Genomic DNA, 20,621 nt, shown 5'->3' on the forward strand with positions numbered 1-20,621 from the left:
CTACATAAAAATTAGAGTTTAAATTGATTTGGTATCTTCTTGGATGGTTGATATTTCAACTGTTGAAGACCCTATGTTTATATATAATATGTTAGTAGAAAATGGCTTGAGGGTGAGATTGGACACACACCCTCAAGCCATTTTCTACTAACATATTATGTTATATTATATTGATAAAGAAAAAATTTGATAAATTGGAAAAATGTATTCTCTATCCAGATAATAAGTACTCTTTTCTGTGCAATATATAATATATGAGGTTAAGATTTGGTAATAAAGAAGGTAAGCGAAAACTATATAAACTTTATCATACTATATATATATATATGCGTTCAACATGATTATTGTGCTAAGAATAAGACCAAATATCATATTTTTGAATGTAAAAATTCCATATTTTTAGTTGCCGAGTCTTCCTACGTTGTGGGCCTTTGAATTTAAAGCCCGTGAAAAACCTAATAAAATGTCATAATCATGTAATTCAAAACCTATTTTTCTAAACAAACCATGTAAATCACAACAGATGGTCTAATCTACCAAAAACCCCCAAAAAGTATATAATGAAAGTGATTTTTACTGGGTGTCAATGGATCCCATTTGACTCTAACTGGAACCATACGAAACCCTATAAGGTCAGGGGTTTGATGACAAAGAAAGAGATTTAATTAAAAACTGGGTCAAATCCAAAGAGCCCTATGTGTCTATGGATTGTGAAATTTCATACCTGTCTTACCCAAATTCTGATTTAAACCTGCGCTTTTTTCAATATAAAAAAGATAAAAAAATATTATTTTACTGGGTATAGATCGGTTCATGCAATCATTATGGATCCGGGTATGTTTTTTGGTGGATTCGATCGGGTCTGGGTCCAAACCCGGTACAACACTTCAAACTGAGACCCGGGTTCAGATCCGACCAGAGAGAGAGAGAGAGAGAGAGAGAGAGAGAGAGAGAGAGAAGTGTTATGGGCACCGAAACTGACTATAAATAAGGAAACCCTAGGCTGAAAATCTCAGCCTTCTTTTCTGATCCCTTAAAAAGGAAGGGAGAGAACCAACGCTAAGCACAAAGAAAACGTAAAAACCCTAGCTTTTTCTCCCGCCCCTTTCTCTCTCGCCGCTCCGCGACTCTAGAAAACCCTAGCAGAAAGCAAAAGCCCTAGCTTCCCCATCTACCCACCGATCGATCAGAAGCGAGGAGAAGGAGAAGAAGGAATGGAGGCGATGAAGAAGAGGAAGGCGGAGGAGAATGGGACGGCAGATCTGACGGTGGAGGACGCCCGCAAGATCCTGGAGCCCTTCACAAAGGAACAGCTGCTCTACATCCTCCAGGAGGCCACCGTCAAGCACCCAGACGTCCTCGATGCCGTCCGCTCCGTCGCCGACCTTGACGCCAGCCAGCGCAAGCTCTTCATCCGCGGCCTCGGCTGGGACACCACCACCGACGGCCTCCGCACCATCTTCTCCGCCTACGGCCAGCTCGAGGAGGCCGTCGTCATTCTCGATAAGGCCACCGGCAAGTCCAAGGGCTACGGATTCATCACCTTCAAGCACATCGACGGCGCCATCAACTCCCTCAAGGAGCCCAGCAAGAAGATTGACGGCCGCATGACCGTCACACAGCTCGCCGCTGCCGGCAACCAGCCCGCCTCCGCGGCCCCCGATGTCTCCGCCCGCAAGATCTTCCTCGGCAACGTTCCCGTAGACATGCCAGCAGACCGTCTGCTCTTGCACTTCCTCCAGTACGGCGAGATCGAGGAGGGACCGCTCGGCTACGACAAGCAGACGGGCAAGTCAAGGGGTTACGCTCTCTTTGTCTACAAGACGGCTGAAGCGGCCAAGGCGTCTTTGGTCGAGCCGACGAAGGTCATCGATGGACACCAAATCCTGTGCAAGCTCGCTGTTGAGGGGAAGAAGGGGAAGCCTGGCCCTGGAGGTGTGCCGGATGGCATGATGGAGGTGCCCCCCGGTGGTCTGGCTGCGAATCCGATCCCTGGCAACCCTGGTGTGATGCAGTATGGTGGTGTGGCAGGTTACGGTGGGTTGGGCAGTCACCCGAGCCACCCGCCTCCGACTGCGATTGCCCCCGGGCACCATGCTCTCAATTCATCTTTGCCGTCTTCTGTGAACCCCTGTCTATCGGGGGTTTCTGGCCAGGTTCCGTCATCTCTGGGCAGTGGATATGGTGCCGGATTGGGTGCTGGTGGGTTGAGCGCTGGTGGGTTGGGTGCTGGTGGATTGGGCGCTGGTGGGTTGAGCGCTGGTGGGTTGGGTGCTGGTGGGTTGGGTGCTGGTGGATTGGGTGCTGGTGGGTACGGTGCTGGTGCAGCGCAGTATGGTGGTTCGCAATACGCCGGACCTGGAGCGGTTGTCTATGGAGGAATTGGAGGTGGGACATCCTTGTATAGGATGCCGTCGACTTCCATTGGTGGAGGCGGTCCAACCTCTGTTGGTTATCCAGAACCTGTTTACTATAGTCTGTCATCGGGTTCATCGTACCAGAGCCTGCATCACCAGCCTTCTGGAACATCACCGGTTATGCGGGTTCCCTCTGGTGGGATGTACCAGAGCAGCATTCCACCTTATTATTAGGTGAGTGCCTCCTTTGCGAATCTTCATTTTAGTTGTAATTATTTTCTTTAGCATATTCTTTTGCCATCCATTCATTTGCATGTTGCTGGTTTTTGCTATTTATTTTTGAATTGTATGAATGGCTGTGCTGTACATGAATTCATTTGGAATTTGTATAGTTATGTAGCTGGTAAGGTGGAAAGTGTTCATTTATGATCTATTTTTTTATGTACACATTGTCTATGCTTGAATATTAGTCGATGCATGAATCGTTTGTGTTTTTATCTAATTTTGTATAGATGTGTGATCCTCTTGGTTTTGGTTCTTGTTCACATTCCTTACTTTCAAGTCACATAACTGTTGGTTTTTACGCCAAATTCCTTGGTTTTCATTGAAGTTTTTCAAGTTCTTGATGCGTTTCCTTCACATTTTTAGGGCTTTGTTCCTGTGTTCCTCATGTCATCCTCTATCATTTGATTGGTATTTTTTGGCTTAGTTATTTGTATTATTAATTTTTTGAACTGTTTCATGCTAGGATCGATAGATATATTAGGATATGGGGTTCTATATCCATGTTTCTCAGGTTCCTTCTGTTGGTTTTTTGTTGTTGTCACCATTTTCTTACATAGACTTTCCTTGACAACCAAGCTGAGAATTCTGTTCCGTCTAATGGAGACCATTCTGTGGAAGTATGTTCTGACTGCTTTCCTTTGGTTCACGTAGTTCCCCACTTTCTGTCACTTTCCATATTTCTGATAAAGCGGCATCTGTATTCTTGTTTCATGGATACAAAAGGTTGTTGGCCTGAGAATGCATAAGCCTATGTTATTGTGTTCTGTTGCTGTCATAATTTTCTCTCATTGAAATATTGTGTGGGCGGTATTTTCTTTGGTTATCTTATTCTATAAGAATAATCTCCCATCTATTATTCCTGGATAACTGGGCATGGGTGAAAAGTTCAGAGATATTTTCTGTTGCTTGACAGCGGGTTTTAGTTTGCGGTGGAGTATTTATTGATATGAGCATGTAAAAAATGGCGCTATTTCACTCAATTATTTAATTGTGAAACTTAATTACTTCAGTGAAGGAAAATAAAATGAAATGTGAATTTGGTATGCATAGTCACAAATATTCAATTTGGTGTTTGGAAAACCCAGATGAAGGTTTCTGCATTGTATAAAGTACTATGCCTATGACCAAGGTGCCTATTGTATTAGGATTCCTTTATATCATATTTCTGCCTTCAACATGCTGCCGTTTATGAAGTGTCTTCACAGTAGTACTACTTCATTTCTCTTGCCATGGCATTGTATATCTCACTTCTAGCTGTTATCAGTCTTTTGACTGGCATTCTGTAGGCCGACCTTGTGACTATGTCATCTCTTTGTTTCTCTTGCCATTGTATTGTTTATCTCACTTATAGCTATTCTCAGTGTTTTGATTGGCGTTTACTAGTCTGATCCTTGTGGCTGTCAACTTGTCTGATTCTTTGTAAGGTTGATCCTGTTATTCTAATCTTTATGATGCTAGTGTTTATTATAAAGGTGGCCATTTTATTGCTAGGAGTAATCGTTATCACATTTTGACGTGGAGTAGGATGTTGCTGTTGCATTTTCTCTCTGTCAGAGTTTGTTTTCATTGTCTTTTGATTGAAGGTTCAAAAGTCGTGCACTTTATTATAGGTCTGTTTGATCCCTGCACTGCCTTTCTTCCTATTTATGTCTTTGAATGGGGATAGAGTATGTATTCCATTGTTTGGTCGATGTACTTGTAGCTTTCGTGAACTTTGTGTATCTTGGAAAGGCTTCTGGGGTTTGATAGTGAAACATTTTGTGTGGTGGATCTTATTTCCAAAATTTGGTAAGTTTTGGTCCACCTGTTTGAGATGTCTTGTGGCATGTGTGTTCATATGTTTGTTATGAAATTGTAATGGGACATGATCTTGTTGACTTGAACATGTTCTGTGTCTGTGTGTGTGTGTGTGGCTGAGATGCAGGTCATGTGAATATTTTTACGGCCATGGGGTTTGTTGTATTTTGTTGTTCATTATGGATGTCCTATGTTGAAGGTGATATGTACCTTTTTCTCTGTATTCAAATAAGTGTCGTTTCTTTTAAGTTGTTGATACTTGTCAATGTCAACTAATAGATGGTAACATATGTTGGCTGTTTAAGTTTGTGCTGGACTTATGATGTTCATGGTAGTTTGATGGCTTGCATGTAAACTTTCCAGAGGACTGCTTTATTTCTCTTTTAACTCTGTGCTGTAAAGCATGCTTTAATGTTGATAAAAATTTTCAAGTGTTGGTTATTCTGGTATGTTGCATTTGTTTCTATGTGTCCATTAGGGTGCATTTAAATGCTTCAGTTCCTAAATTCGAGGATCAAATTTGAATTCCAAGGATTCGATATTCACATATCTCTGGCCTGATCCCCCAGTTTGGGCTAGAGCTCCAAGGATTATATTCACATATCTCTGGCTAGACCCGTCAGCTGGGGTGAGGTCTGTGAGTTCACATTAAAAAAAAGAATCCTACATTTGAATTGCTCAGATCTGGCATTATCCATCTGCCAATCCAATCTCCCGGTTTTCAAATTCACACAAGTTTTTTTAGAGGTGGTGTTTGGTTGTAGCTCTTTTCTTGGACAACTCTCCCAGTGCTCACTGTGATCCTTTGAGTTCCTGTTTCACACTTATTTCATAGCCGAAAACATAAATACGTTATAGAGTGTGCTCTTTGCTTGTCAAAACCTGTTGTCTTTTGAATTCAGATGTATGTGAGGTCACCCTGCACCTCTGGATGGATTGATTTTTCTTTCTATCTACCACTTGTGAGGATCATGCTGGTTTATTTGCTAGAAATACTTTTTAAAGCATATGATTCAATTCATGTTCTGTCTTTTGTTTGAATTCCATGGTACTAAAATTCCATGGAATTTATTCTCCAATTTTCCTGCCTTGGTGTGGCATCGAAATGTAATTGTAGAAACAAAGATGTTGTATTCCTGTTGTTTCACTAAATAAAGGGAGCCTGAAAATACGTGGGTTAGGCTTCTCTGCGTTCTTTCTAGTGCTGCCATTCCAGTCTGGCTTTAGATGCAAAAACCTTGAACTGCTGCCAAAATTAGGTAATTCTGTGTTCTTTCTTGTGTGTAAGTTTATATGACAATGGAACTGGAACTGGATGTCAGATGGTGCAATCTCAGTCTTCTTTCTAGTGGAACCATTCCAAATTTCCAATGTAGCTTTAGATCTAAGGAACCTTTTCTGCCCAGATCATGTACTTTTGTTGTGCGACTTGATGTGCACTCCAATTTTATGTGGTTGTTGTTCTTGCCACTAATGCTAAGGATGCAAGTTTAGATATGTTAGTGGCACGGGAACTTGACTGTCATTTGGGATGACAGTCAACTTCACATATAGTTATTGGCCCAAAATCTTGGAATTGAGACATGATGGTACCTCGTCTTTGGCATGTGGCTTTTGACTAACTTTATCCATTGCGTATGACATTTTCAATCTTTAGGTAAGGGTTACAATATCATAATGATGCATGTTAGTATGCAAATAAGACTCTTTAGGTGGCCATTGGTTTCAGTTTACATACTATGTCTGGATCTTGCCATGACTGCAGTCTTTTATTTGTGGGCATGGGAAGCTATTCGATGAAGGTTATGATTTTTGTTGCTATTAGCTGCTGGTGAAAAAATGTCATTGCTATTTGGACTTTGTAATGGTTGATGATAAACTAATGATGTGCTGCAAGATTGATATGTTACTGTGCAGTATGCTGTGGTGTATATATAACAATGTGTTTGAGGTGGTTGATGAGAATTAATGTACTGCAAGATTGGTATCTTAATGTACAGTATATAGTGGTGTGTACATAATAATATGCTTTTTTTTAGATTTTCTGTGATAATTCTGCATATGATTGACTTTTCTAGCTTGATATTTCCACTTACCTTTCGTTGTTCATAAGAAGCCCATTTTGTAGGACTTATGGCACCGTTTGTGCTTACTTGTACCTCCTGCTTGAGGTACCCTTAGTAGGATGTGGGAAACTTTTTATGTTCATTATTTATCATTGTTTGTGTCATCCTTCAGCTTGTGCTACTCATGTATGACCCATTGACTTTGGGAATCTTCTTTGGATTGTATGTGAGGCATGTGGATTTGACATATCTGTACAATCCTCAGTTTTAATGTTTTATGGCACATGACATAATTTTAGCTTGCAGTCTGCCTAGGTCCATTGTAATAATCATAAGCCAAATGGAGATGGTTATATGAGCACGTGGGTGCATTGCAAGGATACAACAAATACAACAGATTTATGGGAATTAGGACAAAAGTAGGACAATGGCACACCCACACACATTTATATGGGATGCTGACTTGTTGTGTATGTGTATATCTGAGCCATCATTGAGTGGTGAATCCAATCAGACTTGGACCAATAATAAATTGTCTAAGATACAACCATGGAAATCAAATCAATACTCATAATATTTAAATAGAGCATGTATGAAGTGATAGACATAATGTTGATTGTGTGTTATGCATGTTTGACTGTCACCATGAGATGTTTTGGCTTGGTGGTGTCCTTGACATGGGTCTGTCACTGCTTTTTAGTGGATCACATGCTTGTTTTTGTCAAAGCTGCCAACCCTAGTAACTCACTTTGGTTCCTTCCATCTCTTCACTCTTAGTAAGTGCTACTCTTTCTAAGGAATAAGAAAGAAAAGAGGGAATGTAGAGAGGGAAGGCTGAACTGTGGTTGGAAAACTTGGCGAGTTGACTTGTGAATCAATTGAGACTTTTGATTGAAGCATTTTCGATTCAAAATTTCATTATAACTTGTTTTACACTAAAATCACCTGATTTTTTCTATTGACTTGGCCGGGTCACGAGTTAGTGATGTTTCAACTGAGTTCAGTATCTCATTTGTCAATAAAAGTCTTTTTGGAGCCAAGCTTCCCTTCCTCTCTCCTTGGTTCAACACCTGTTAAGTGTTAATGCTTGCCACTTCACTTAGTCCTTCCTGCCCTTCTTTCTCTATTTTTTGACGGAGATATAAATTTACTGTGAGAGTCTGCATCTTTGATCAGCCAAGCTCAACTTGCTCGAGTTACCTGGCATCTGCTTAGATCAAAGTTTCTGCCCCTTCAACTCAGCCAAAGTCACAAATCTAAGTACATTGCTTTTATTGCCCTTTCATTTGTTTTTATTGTGAAATAAGATTGCTTTATGGTGATTTCTTTCTCTCTCTCTCTAAAGGCGTTCTTATCTCCTTTTTATTCTTATTTTGTTTTTATTTTTCATATAATAATAATTTCTTTGAGGGGTTTTCCTGAAGTAAATGTTTTAGAGTTTTTTCTAAAGGTTTTTTGGTCTTTTATAAGGTATATTTTCCTGTTTACTATAATTTCATTTGATAATATGTTTATGTGATTTAATTTGAAGTTTTGCATAAATTTGGCTTGGTTTGTTTTTGATGTGAAATTAGGATTTATAAATGTTATTGTAAATTAAATATAAAACCATGACGTGCCCCATGTCATAAGGTCAAGCTTGGCTGATCCAAAACTGATTTTTGAGATTGTCAACCATGGGCCGAACTATTGATTGCGGAGAGAACATGCCAACATGCCAGTCAAAGTTTCTCAATTCAGGAGAAGATGCAAGGACTCTCCCACCTGATCTTCCCTCCAGCTGGTGTGCCTAGATGTTGTTGGCAAGATGGAAAAAGAGAGGGAAGCAAGTGAGGAGGGAGAGGGATATCTCCCATTGGGTGTAAGCTTTAATGAGACATGATGAGAGTGGAAGGAGAAATGGGCTTAGTTTCTTGATGATTCTGGAGAGAACTTGCCAACATGCCAATCAAAGTTTGTCAATTCATTGTAACATCAGTTTCTTCTTCTTTTCATTTTCTTTTTTACATTCTTATTTTTTTATTCTTCCTCCTTTCACCCCGTCGGCTTATTTTTTTCTTCCTCTTATATTCTTCTTCCTTTTTTTTCTTTTTCAATTTTATTCTTCTTTCTTCTTCTTCCTGATCTTGTTCCTCCACTCTTTTTTTCTTCATTTTTCTCTTTTTTTAACTTTTTTTTTCTTTTTTATTTTTTGTTGTTTACATTTATGCATGTGTTTTTGACACACATATAAACTCTGTTTTTCAGTTATCTATCGTATTGTATTTTATTGTATGATACAATATAATATGTTTCATTAATTTTTAGAAACATGTCTGTGCTCGAGTTGGAGTTTAACTTGAACAACCTATGTTCGGGCTCAACTTGAGTTGAGCTTGTGCAAAGCTTCGCTCGTACTGAACACATTTAAAAAAAAATTAAAGTTTTTTTTTAAAATTTGTGTCAAAAGTTTTTCTTAATGAACATGTGGTGGGATTTGTGCGTGTGATTTTGGGGTTGATTCATGCGTAAGGGAGAGGAATTTTACGGTTTGCTCAAGAGTGCATTTTAGCCCTATTTTCACTAAAGTGAGATAAGGTAAAAATCCATGTTCTTTGTTTCATTTGTGTATGATTTAAGTTGAAGGAGGGAAAGCTCCTTTTTTCTTGATGTTTTTATAAAATATTACTTTACTTTAGTTTTTTTACCCTTAATCCCATTTGTTGTGCCCTTAGAACTCAAAATTTGTCCCTAAGGGATTGTTTGATTGCTTGTCCATGAAATAACAAAATAGGAGAATGAAACAAACAAAACACACATTCTCTTCGTTCCATAACAACTGTACCAAGTCCAATGTTTGTTTCGATAGTACACAAAAGCTGTGTTCCTTGTTTGTTTTGATAGTACACACATTCTCTTGGTTCCATAACAACTTTACCAAGTCCAATGTTTGTTTCGATAGCACCCAAAAGTTGTGTTCCAAACAAACATTTGTTTTACGCTGTGCTTGAACAACATGGACACATTGATAATGGGTCAGATAAATTTGTTTTGGATCGAATGACTCGATCCACCCATTATTATCCACGTTTTAACAACTTTATTATGGATTTTAGCCCTAGATATGGATCTCGAATTGGATCCAAACATGAAAAAAAGAAAACAACCCTAAAACAAATACGCAAACCATTTTTTGATTGATTGGGTTGGATTTAAAACTTGGATTGTTTTAAAAAAAAGACAGATTTGATTGGATTTAAATTTAAAAAATGTTCAAAATTTGAAATTAAAAAATGTTTGATTGAATTGGATTTAAATCTAAAAAATGTTTGAAATTTGAAACTAAAAAACTTTGAATTGGATCGTACAAAAAAATATTCAGATCTATTCATAATCTAAAATCTTTGATTGAATTTAAAACTAAAAAATGTTTCAAAGGTGAGTATTTGGAGGAAAAAAAAATAAAAAATTGATAGTTATTATAAATTATCTAAATGTCATCCTAATTTCTAAAAAACTCTAAAAATGAAAAAGAAGAAAAAGAATGGAAAATCCATCATTGAGATGATAATCATCGACTCCATGAAAATTTTCCAAAAGCGCAAAACATCAAAACAATTTTCAAAAAATCAATAAAATTAGAAAAAGGGAAACCCTAAAAACAATCCGTTTGAGGTCTGGGTCGGACTGACTCGAAAATGTCATCCTTGATGCTGGCCCCACCTCCGTTATAGCTACGATCGATATTGCCCCTTCATCCTTGGAGGAAGACGAGGGCATCGAGGGGGAGGCCCGATCGCTGCACTGTAGGTTCCCCCATCCTCAATATTTTTGTAGTTGGTGGGGTGGAGTGAAAATTTCACGTTAAAAAGGACATGTCGCATCAAACATACCCTAAGTATACTATTGAGCATTGTTTTACATCTTTGTAGTGATCAAATTCATTTATCCGTGCTCTAGAAGGTATATGGTGGCTAGAGGTTTTGGAGTATGCCTCTCAAAGGATCTTGCAGTGAAATATTTTACACTAGTAGACTTGGAGATGGATTTGAAAGGATACAAATTTAAATGTATGTTGTGGGGCATAAAAACTCTATCGTGAAATTATGTACACATTACATTCCTATTGATACTCGTGTTGAGCTTCTTACTAGTCTTATAGAAGATGATAAAAGAAAGGCACGAGTACGTTCTATATTATGCCTTTCCCCTTAGCATCACATTCCACAACTAAAAAATGTAACTTTAACTTTTGCAATGTTATGTGTAGCTGTTGCACAACCAAATGCATGGTTGTTTAATGTTTAAGAACATGTCTATGTTTAGTTAATCATATTACGTAAATAAATTATGTTCTTATATTATATATATATTTTTGTTTTTTAGATTTTTTTTGTGAAATTTACAATTTTTTATATGATATGATACATATCTTACTTTGGGCCTGATCGACATGGGTTACGATATGATACTTACAACCTTGATCTATATATAGGGTTAATCTAACAGAAAACTACTTGTGTTTAACGTTAGATGGATTCAACTTTATGAAAATGACTAAAATACCCTTAAAAGAAGGCATTTTTAAAAATACATGATTACTTTTTGTGATAAAAAATGTAACTTGGATAGATAAATTTTCTTTTTTGGAAAAGATGTTTACTTTTTTTAGCTCTCCAAGTTCAAAAGTCCTATAATACCCATAAAAGTAAGCATGCTTTTTCAAAAATACCATTCTTTTAATGGATATTTAGTCATTTTAATAAGATTGAATTTATCTAATGTTAAACACAACTAGTGGCAGTGGCAGGTATGTATGTATGTATATAGAGTAATCAGATGTTTTGCCCCAAGTTTTGGAGTATGTTCAATATTATGGAATTTCATAATATTGTGATGTGTTACACTAATTCAGCAACAATCATAAACACATCTAACATAGACATCTAAAAACTATGATTTTTGGGATGGTCCTAACAGTGACATAGCGAAACAGTGGCTGGTATGTATTTATGTATATATAATAATCAGATGGTGTGCCCCAAGTTTTGGTGTATGTTCAATATTATGCAATTTCTTAATTTTGTGACATGTTACACTGATTTACACACTTCGTCCACAGTTACAATAATATGTTTGTCACTAAATCTAACTATTTATTGTAAAAGTTTTGCTTTTCTTGATGTTTTATTTATTTTTGGCCCTGTCTAGGTCTCGACTAGTCCTTCTAAGGGTGTTCTGCCTAGGCTCCAACTAACGCTTTTGACAACTAAGGCCATATGGCTGTTTTTGTTATTTGTTGCTTGCTCTTGTTATACTACATATATTTCTCATAACTGTTATGAACTGCCTCTTTTTTTTTATTGTTCAATGGTTTCTACATTGAATGTTTTGAACTTACATGCTTGTAAACTTTCTTTCTGAAATATTGTCAGTTGTCCTAACCACGGTGCTCCACTTTGCTTCTTCATTAGTTCTATGCACTGATTTATTTAGTGTTTGAACTTTGAATTAGGCTCATAGTTTGTCAGACATGCTCTTGCAACTGAGATAGTATTAGAAGCCACATGAGGTGTTGATAGTTTTTTGGGTTGACTTCTGTCAAAAACAAAATTGGTTTTGGACCATACAAGCACATTTATTTTGAAGGAAAAATAGCTTTATTTTAAGAAGATATGATATCATATTTTTCACAACCATTATTTTGCTCTTTATATGGAACCATGTAAAGTTGTACCAATGGTCGCCCTGACATTTAGTCAGTCTGATAGTTTCTTAGTGTGCATGCTTCAATTAAGTATGACACTGTCACATTGATTATTAGAATATTGAGCGCGGTGTGTGTAACTGTGCATGCACATGTGTGTTGTCATGTCAACTCGGGCCATCCTATTGTGTCAAAATCATGACTGCAGGCTTTATCTACTTATCTGACCCTGCAGGCGTCTTTATTGTGGTTTGTTAGGGATCAGAATTTGGATCATGTCATTTAGATGTTAAAAGATGATTCTAAAATCATAACCTTTTGGTATTTGTCGGCCTGTGATTTTTGAAGCTTTGGCAGCCACATGATCCAAAACATGTTTTCTGCTGAATAGAATATGGACCATATCTGTAGAGTATGTTAAAAATGGAACATCCAAAACATTTTTGTGTGCTCGCTTGTGTAAGTATATATATATATATATATATATATATATATATATATATATATATATATATATATATATATATCTGTGTGTGTGTGTGTGTGTGTGATGCTCCTAACTTTTGCAGTACCATAGACTGACATGAGTTGATTGTTTTTGGTTAGGATTGTACATTTTTCAGAATTTGCCAATTGTTCTTTTGTTTTCCTTTAATCTCCGAATACCTCCTAATCACCATCTTTTTGTTTTCAAACTACAGATTTCCGTGACACATATAAAGTGATGTAGATTGTCGTTTGGGGTAATCCTGACAATGTCACTTTTTTGCACTAAAATCATACTTGTCCCTTGATGCATTATGTTGAATTAGAGTTGTTTTTTTATGCTTGTTGCTTGTTTGCTTTCTTTCTTGCTAATTGAACTTGGTTTGTCTTTCCTGATCTTAGTTGCTTGAATGTGTGAACGTTGGTTGTAATCTTTGTTGATAGGTACCATTTTATAAAAGCTAGCTTTTTCTGGTTGATAAATTGTTCTTGTTTTATTTGTTAGTTCATGTCTGATTTTCTTTTCTGACTGCCTGTTTGATATGGAATGATGGATTGAATTGTGATGGATGTGTGATTCAGGTGTATGAAAGCTTGGGCGCGAATTGCTTTGTTTGGTTGTGGTGAATGCAGACATGTATCTGGTTTGATAAATGGTTTAGCAAACTATGTGGCTTCTCTGCTCTGAACTCTTTACAGATGCGATTTGTTTTTGATAAGTGGTATTTTTGAGGGTGATGATTAAGGAGCCAACAAATGCACGTCTGTTTAATGATCTATAAGAAGGAATTTTATTATGACTACTTTAATGTTTTCTGAAGGCTTATTTTAGTTATGATGCTTGTGATTTTGTTGTTTTGCTTTGCATTGATTTTGCATCTATCTTCATCACTTGGCTGGTTGCCTGTGTCTGCTGTAAGTTACTCTTATGTGTGGATTGTGTCTGGATGTTTGCATGTGCATGTTTCACGTTTGCATGTGTGCAACCTTTTTTTGTATGTTCTTTTGAATCTGTTGTTTTGGAGCACAAGCTGATAGCTTTTCCCTTCTCGAGCTGTCTCCCTACACAACCATTTTTATAATATTTTGGCTTCTTTCAACCATGCCAGTGTTTTTTGTTTAATTTGTTGCTTCTGCAGTAATTGAAAGCTTGCTTGTTGGTTTTTTATTCCTTCTTTGGTTAAAGGCGATCATTTGTTGTTTTATCAACTCGTTTCTTTGACATGTCATTGTCGCTTAGGTTAATCGAACTCATGCGTGTTAGATTCTATTTAGTGTTTTTCTCTAAGATGTAGCCCAATGTTCTTTGTTCATTGTCATGGATGCGTGTGCATGTGTGGCATGTACACTTCACTGCCAGTCACTTTTTTGGTGTTTGCACATTTGAATAATGATTTGGAACTTATTTGTACTGAAAACTGGAACACCTGATACTGTGTATCCTAAGAAATTATTAATAAAGGCTGTTATAGTTTTTTTGTTATGTAAAATTAAATGTATTATTTAGGTAAAAGAGGGAATGGTGACAACTGATAAGCTGTCACCAACGTTACAGTGATGAGTAAATAGAACGAGATGTGTCTGGTCAAATGCGATTGTTGAATTATACTTGGGGAAAAAGAAGCCCTCTTAAATCTTGTTTCTTTACCCAAACCAGTCACCATGCCCTCACAAGCCAGCATTTCCCCACACAAACAGCTCCCACTTACTGTGATCATTCTCGGCTGGTCCAAAAGGAGGTCCCTGTTACAGGACTCCTCATGGTCAATGAGTATGGCTGTTTGTGTTAGGAAGAAGCTTCATCTTACAGGGATCAAACTTCGATCAACCCTCTTAAAATTTTGTTTTCTTTTTTCTTGTTTTTATTGGAAATTTCAAAAATGATTTTCTGTTGCCTATTTTCATTTTTTTAGTAAAACATTTCTTTCAGGTTTTGTTCTTAATCTTTCGGAGACAGACCAAGGTTATAGGTTTGGTGCACAGACACGCTCAGAGAGAGAGAGAGAGAGAGAGAGAGAGAGAGAGAGATCTCATCGGTCCATAACACGGATCTTGGTCCATAACACGGATCTAGACCAAGTGGATATTATGCTTTTGTTCTTTAAGTGCTGCTGTTATCCATAATAGACTATTAGGCATCAGTATGTGATCTTACTAAAGCTGGATTAGCCTCTAAAAAATGTTTTAAACTTTTAGGTCTTAATCTGAATCTTATTTTGGCTTGAGGATTTCCATAATTTCTATCTTATGATAATTTTTTCCTTAATCTTTGGTCACAAGACTAAACCTTATGATAATTTTTGTCCTTAGGCTCTTGTTGGTGGTCACAAGACCAACAATAGATTGATTTATTCTGCGAAAGATATTTTTGTATGTTGCACCATACCACCTGAAGGTCTTTGACTAGATTATAATGTTGTTCTGGTGGGCTTCCTGTTTTGTCGTTGAAAAATGTGTGATGTAGATGATTTCTGGCTTAATTTGTTGTGTTCGGAGAACTAGCTCTTGACTTTTTGTTAGATTCCCCTGGGGAAATCGATTACTCCACTATTCTGTTGGTTTGCACATTGACTACTGATGGCAATTCGGTGCCCAGATTTATGTCAAATTTCTTCTCTAGATCATTTTCTTTTTTCTTTTTTTTTTCTAATTCAATATCGCTGAGATGGCTGAAGGAATCGTAAAGACGATTAGTTGGCATTTGTCCCACAGTAATTCATGTGCTTAGCTCCCTTGGTTTGTCATTGTTTTTATTCTCACTAACAATTTGGTCTTCTAGTGCACCCCTTATTTTCTCGTTATGCGTGTGGTGAATGAGTTTATTGCTATTTGGTTCAGAGAGCGTTTCATGGTCACCCTTATGTTTGTGGTAATCTTTATATGTAAATGTGCTTTAAGAATTAGCAATTGTTTATGACGTCATCAAGTTTGATACTAAGCAAGTTTTATCTTTTGCTTGGGTTTTGTGTTTCCCTTGTAAAGTGGTAAATCTTTGCTTACTCTTCCTGTTTTTGCATTAACTACGATATGAGGTCTGGACCAAGTTATTGTTACAAAACCTATTGGCTGTTATTACAGTGGGTCTCTAGTTGTGATGCATGTACTGGCCGTGTTTAAGGACGGTGCGCAGTGTGCACTTCGCTAAGCTGTTCATATGCTAAAATTGATGTAACGGACGCATTTTTCTAGTGTGCTTCTGTTCTGTATAAAGGCCAATCTTTTATGGGTACAAGTAAATCTCTCATTCGTTCACAAAATAGGGTTGGCTTTGCATAGCGATACACCTGAATGGACTTGTGCGCCCTCGTAAGTTCAATCTTTTGTGGGTACAATTAAATCTCTCTAATATGCTTGGCTTTACACCACGATACACCATAATGGAGTTGGGTGCCTTCTTTCGGTAGTTGTTTTGTATTTTTTCGTGCAGTAGGCTACCCAGTCATTGGTTCTCCAAAATCCTTAGATGCTCGTTTCGGAAGCTTGAAACCGTGTTGGCTCGCCTTATATTAGAAAATATGTTTTAGAATTTTTTGGGGTTTGAAATCATACGGATGTGTTAGTTTTGGGTGAATGACGTAAATATTTATGTTTTGGAAGTCTAGCTGGTGTTAAGACAGACCCCCACCAGTTACATAGCGTACCATTGGGTTTTGATCCTGCAGCGTCCCACGACATGGTGACGTGCTATACTAGCGCATACTAAACAGGCGGATTTCACGTCACGTAAACAATAGAAAAAATTTAATGTAGACAAGTTTTCATATGACAATTTCTTTCTTGTAAGCTTATGAGATATTTTCACAACCAAGCTATCATATGATTAGATACAATGTGATCCATATGATATGCATGATATTCGGTATTATTCTCTTAAATATGGTGCATGGAATTTTTCTTTTTTGTTTTGAATTTTATGTATTTAAAAATTCAAAATTTTAAATTAAAATATTTTAAACAGGCTGATTCCCCTGTATTTTAATGTTTTAAGTTTTTTTTTCTTACTTTTTGTGTGTTGTAATTGTTCTATTTTGTTTCTTTTTTGCAATTTTTTCGCAACGTAAGTTTTTTAAATTTTAATTATTTTTAAACCGGACAATTCCTATGTTTTTTTTTTATTTTTTTGAAATTTGATTCTTAATTTTTTATTTATTTTTGATATTTTAAAATTTCAAACATAACAAAATCAGATTTTAAAGTAAGTTGATTATGTTCGATCGGGTACTCTTGGATTTCTATTTTTCTGACAAACTTATTTTTTTGTGAATCCAAATTCAACCCCCTTCAAAAATGTTTGACCATCCGTTATTGTGTGTTCGACCTTAATTTCTTTGTCACTGCGTTCAAAAATGTTCATCCATCTTTTCATGTGTTAGACGTTAATATCTTTTTCAAACCTTCCCTGACTAGGAATCGAAACAATGATTAATTTCTTCAATGCTACGTTCTGTCAAATCAAACTAATAAGACCTGTGTAGGAGGACAGCTTGTTTTAACACAAGCTTGTACTGAACCGGTTGTCCCTAACAGTTGGTTCACGAATGAAACGTCCCTTAATCTCATTTTTTTTCCGCAGACCCTAGAATCTCAAATTTGAGTTTTTTATTTTTGTTGTTTGCTAGTCGCTTGCTTCCTTATTGTGATTTCTAAATTGCTTCTCCTTTCATCGGATATTTATTGATGTGTGATCGGCCGCTTCATGCTTCAATTTTACAAGTACAGGCCTCCTTGCAAATGGGTATGCCACTTTGAGTGGTCTACGTTGTTTTGCTTGTGATCAGTTTTATAGGATCGCTTGTTTTGCCATTTCACGATGGGCCATGCTTTGGTCTGTTTTGAACTAGGCAGGATCGCCAAGCAGTTTTGTTTTCCAGTTCTGTCCAAATGCTTCAACCCATATTATCAAGGGAAAATAAGCCTACTGTATGCTATAAATGATGGGTTTCTTTAAATGCCTTAGAAATCTTCAAAATTCTCTCGATGTTTAAAGTCACAAGTTTTTTTTTTCTGTAAAATGAGCTTTAACCTTTTTCCCAAGCCAATGTTTTTCAGGTTTGCAAATTTCCCCTAAAATATTTAAATGTGGATTTTCTTTCACATATGTGATTTTTTTACTAAATATGTTTATTTTTTCACAAATATGTGAGTTTTTTATTAAATATGAGTATGCAAAATTTGTCTAATATGTGATTTTTTTAAATATCTATTGAATTGTTGCTAAAGGCTTTATCTGCACATTTGCATATACCAGGCAACAGGCCCTTTGCTTGATGTCTTAACATTAGTAAATATTGACATTTGCAACTATGAGTTGCAAAGGTCCTTAAAATGTGCAAACTCTTTATTAAAATCATATAAGGGCCACCTTCCGGTCAATGCTTGCTAATGCATGAGGACATATAACATTTGCAAATGTGACGGTATTTAGTTAAAAAAGGTTTGCACATCCCAAAATGTGCAAGCTTCTTTCTAATGAAATCACATAAAAGGCGCAGGTAGAAAGGACATTCTCAAATGTATAACAGAAAAATCATATATTTAAGAGAAAATTCATATATTTGGGGGGCTAAAGTTTGTTTGTGCGAAGGGTAAAAAGGTTGTTTTACAATAAAAGAAAATTGAGAATTTGGACATTGTTCAAATTTAAAAAATTGTAAGGCAATTCATAAACCACTTTATTTTTATCATACATTAAGGTCATTTTTTGTATTATGAATATCCATTCAAGTGACGACGGTGGTTCTTCAACTATTGTTTCATATGATGGAAGGAAAGGGCTTGTGGAAAAAAGCGATCTCTTAGTGTGTGTTTGATGCGGCCGGAGAATCCTGGGCTTTTTTTATTCAATTTTGTGTTGGCCCTCTCACTTTGTTCTTCTGTAAGCCTGATAAAAAAGGGGGGAAAATCAGATTAAAAGGGAGGGGCGAGGAGAGGATCAAGCTTTTAGGGGATGTTTGATGGTGCTGAAAGTTTCTCAAAAGTTATTTCCAATGATAACTTTTACCCCCAGCCAAACACGGTCTTATTGTGGTATAAAATATGCAGCTTGTAATTTTTATCTACTTTTTTGTGAGCCATTCATCGGTTGGCTAATAAGAAACCTTTTATGAACTTGTAAATTATCTTTTTCAAGCTGAATAAAAAGTAGGTGTTCAGTTGTGCTTGACTGCTTGTATAGACTTGTCAATTAGTGAGCATGTTTTAGATTACTTTGTTTCATATGATGTAGTGTGAAATAAATAATCAAAAGTGTTTTGGTTGCAAAAAATAAGTTAGATCTGGAAATCTATTGTCTCTAGCTTTGATGCAACGTATATCTCTGTGGGACGGATGTGGCCAAGTGGATCAATGCAGTGGATTGTGAATCCACCAAATACGGGTTCAACTCCCATAGTTCACCCATCAATAAATGTACCATTTGCTTATACCAGAGACAAAATCCAACATTTCTCAACTAGAAAGAATTTCTTCTGCTTTTGTGCCGAAATGATCGCTTTGCACTTAAGGCTTCTTCTTTGAGTTTTAGTTGGACAGCCTCTCGGGGCTTTTAAATGCATCTAAGCAATTGATATCCGATTGAAACATAGAAACTTGTTATTTGCATCGCGTACTTGGATTGTATACAAGTCCACTCGAGCTCGAGCTTTTCGAGTTTGATTACAAGAATGAACCAAGCTTGAACACTTTATACCCGGTCTTCTAGCTTGTTTGCCAGCCCTAGCAGCAATCAAAGGTCATTAATTATCTTGCTGGTGTAGATGTGCTTGGCAATCAACAAAAGATGTTTTACGATTGCTCAATAGGCCTGGCTCCATGGCACTTGATGGAAAGCTTAAGGTGTCATCCAATGTCATTAGAAAGGGTGAGGATTAGGGATGCAAACAATTCAGTTTTGGGTTGGATTTAGGCATTACCAAGTCTGAATTAATCGAGTTTGGTTTAATCGGGTTCAGAGTTGGATTTGTATTCCAATGGAAAAGGATAAAACCAAACCTGGATCTGACTAGTTTTAAACCCGGTATTTACACTTAATCAGGTCAGTTTTTTGGTCGAATTCAGGTTCGAGTTTGAATGCAAAACATAATAACAAACCTGGGTCTGATTATTAATCGGATCCAGATTTGTCTACCAAACCTGTGTAATGGACTTGGATTCGGGTCAGGTATCAGGTTGCACCTGAACCATTTACATCTCTAGTGAGAATGAAGATGCAGGGTTTAGGAATGACAACATTATCTCATTCAAGGGCATTTTAGTCCTTGTATTATATCTAACTTAGGATTCAAATAAGTTAAGGTGTACAACAAATGTGATCAGTTTACGATTGACAAAAGTTTTAGTACAACAAAAACAATTTAAAGTGCAGCTAGTACAATTATGTGTTCTTATTCATGTATTTGTGATGCAACTTCGAAAGAGATTGCGGGAATCTACTATCTACCAAACTATGATCTACTTCTACTATATGCAATGTTAAGCATGTACTAAAAAAATAGAGAAATTAACAAAAAAATAAAGGAGATAAATCCATAATGAATTTTTAGTTCTCTGTTGAATTCCTAAAGCAGACATCTATTTATAAATGAGAATTTCTAATTCTAACAAATCTCAGCTTCTTAAATTGATAAACACTACTTGATCCAGATAAACCCTTTAATCAACTCAAACTTATTCAATCATAGATCTACAATCAAATGCAAATATGCTCCAATTTAAAAAGTTAAAAAAAAAGAAAGAACCTAACTAGACTATGTGAAGCCGGATCTATCCTGCTTCGCTCTTGCATCTATTGGTAGGGCATTTGTTGTACTTATAAAGATGTTACATCACCTGTCTAATGGGTTTGCAAAGGTGTGGTGACCGCCTTTAGTGCCTAACAATGTTATCAAAATCATTTTCTTGAATTGAATCAGTTTTCAAAAAGTTTCACAAAGATCAGCTTGAGTT

The 20,621-nt window shown here is 36.7% G+C and overlaps 1 pseudogene across 1 annotated transcript; it reads left to right on the top strand.

Moving 5' to 3' along the window:
- Positions 1–1,020: 1,020 nt before the first annotated feature.
- On the top strand, positions 1,021–13,487 carry LOC149820043 (UBP1-associated protein 2C pseudogene; annotated as a pseudogene). The gene is made up of 2 exons (XR_016426842.1): positions 1,021–2,591; positions 13,260–13,487. The product of XR_016426842.1 is annotated as a UBP1-associated protein 2C pseudogene (transcript).
- Positions 13,488–20,621: the final 7,134 nt, after the last annotated feature.

The sequence above is a fragment of the Nuphar pumila genome, chromosome 12 (assembly GCF_984573655.1).
Source record: "Nuphar pumila chromosome 12, dmNupPumi1.hap1.1, whole genome shotgun sequence".
In the NCBI taxonomy this organism is placed as follows: domain Eukaryota; kingdom Viridiplantae; phylum Streptophyta; class Magnoliopsida; order Nymphaeales; family Nymphaeaceae; genus Nuphar; species Nuphar pumila.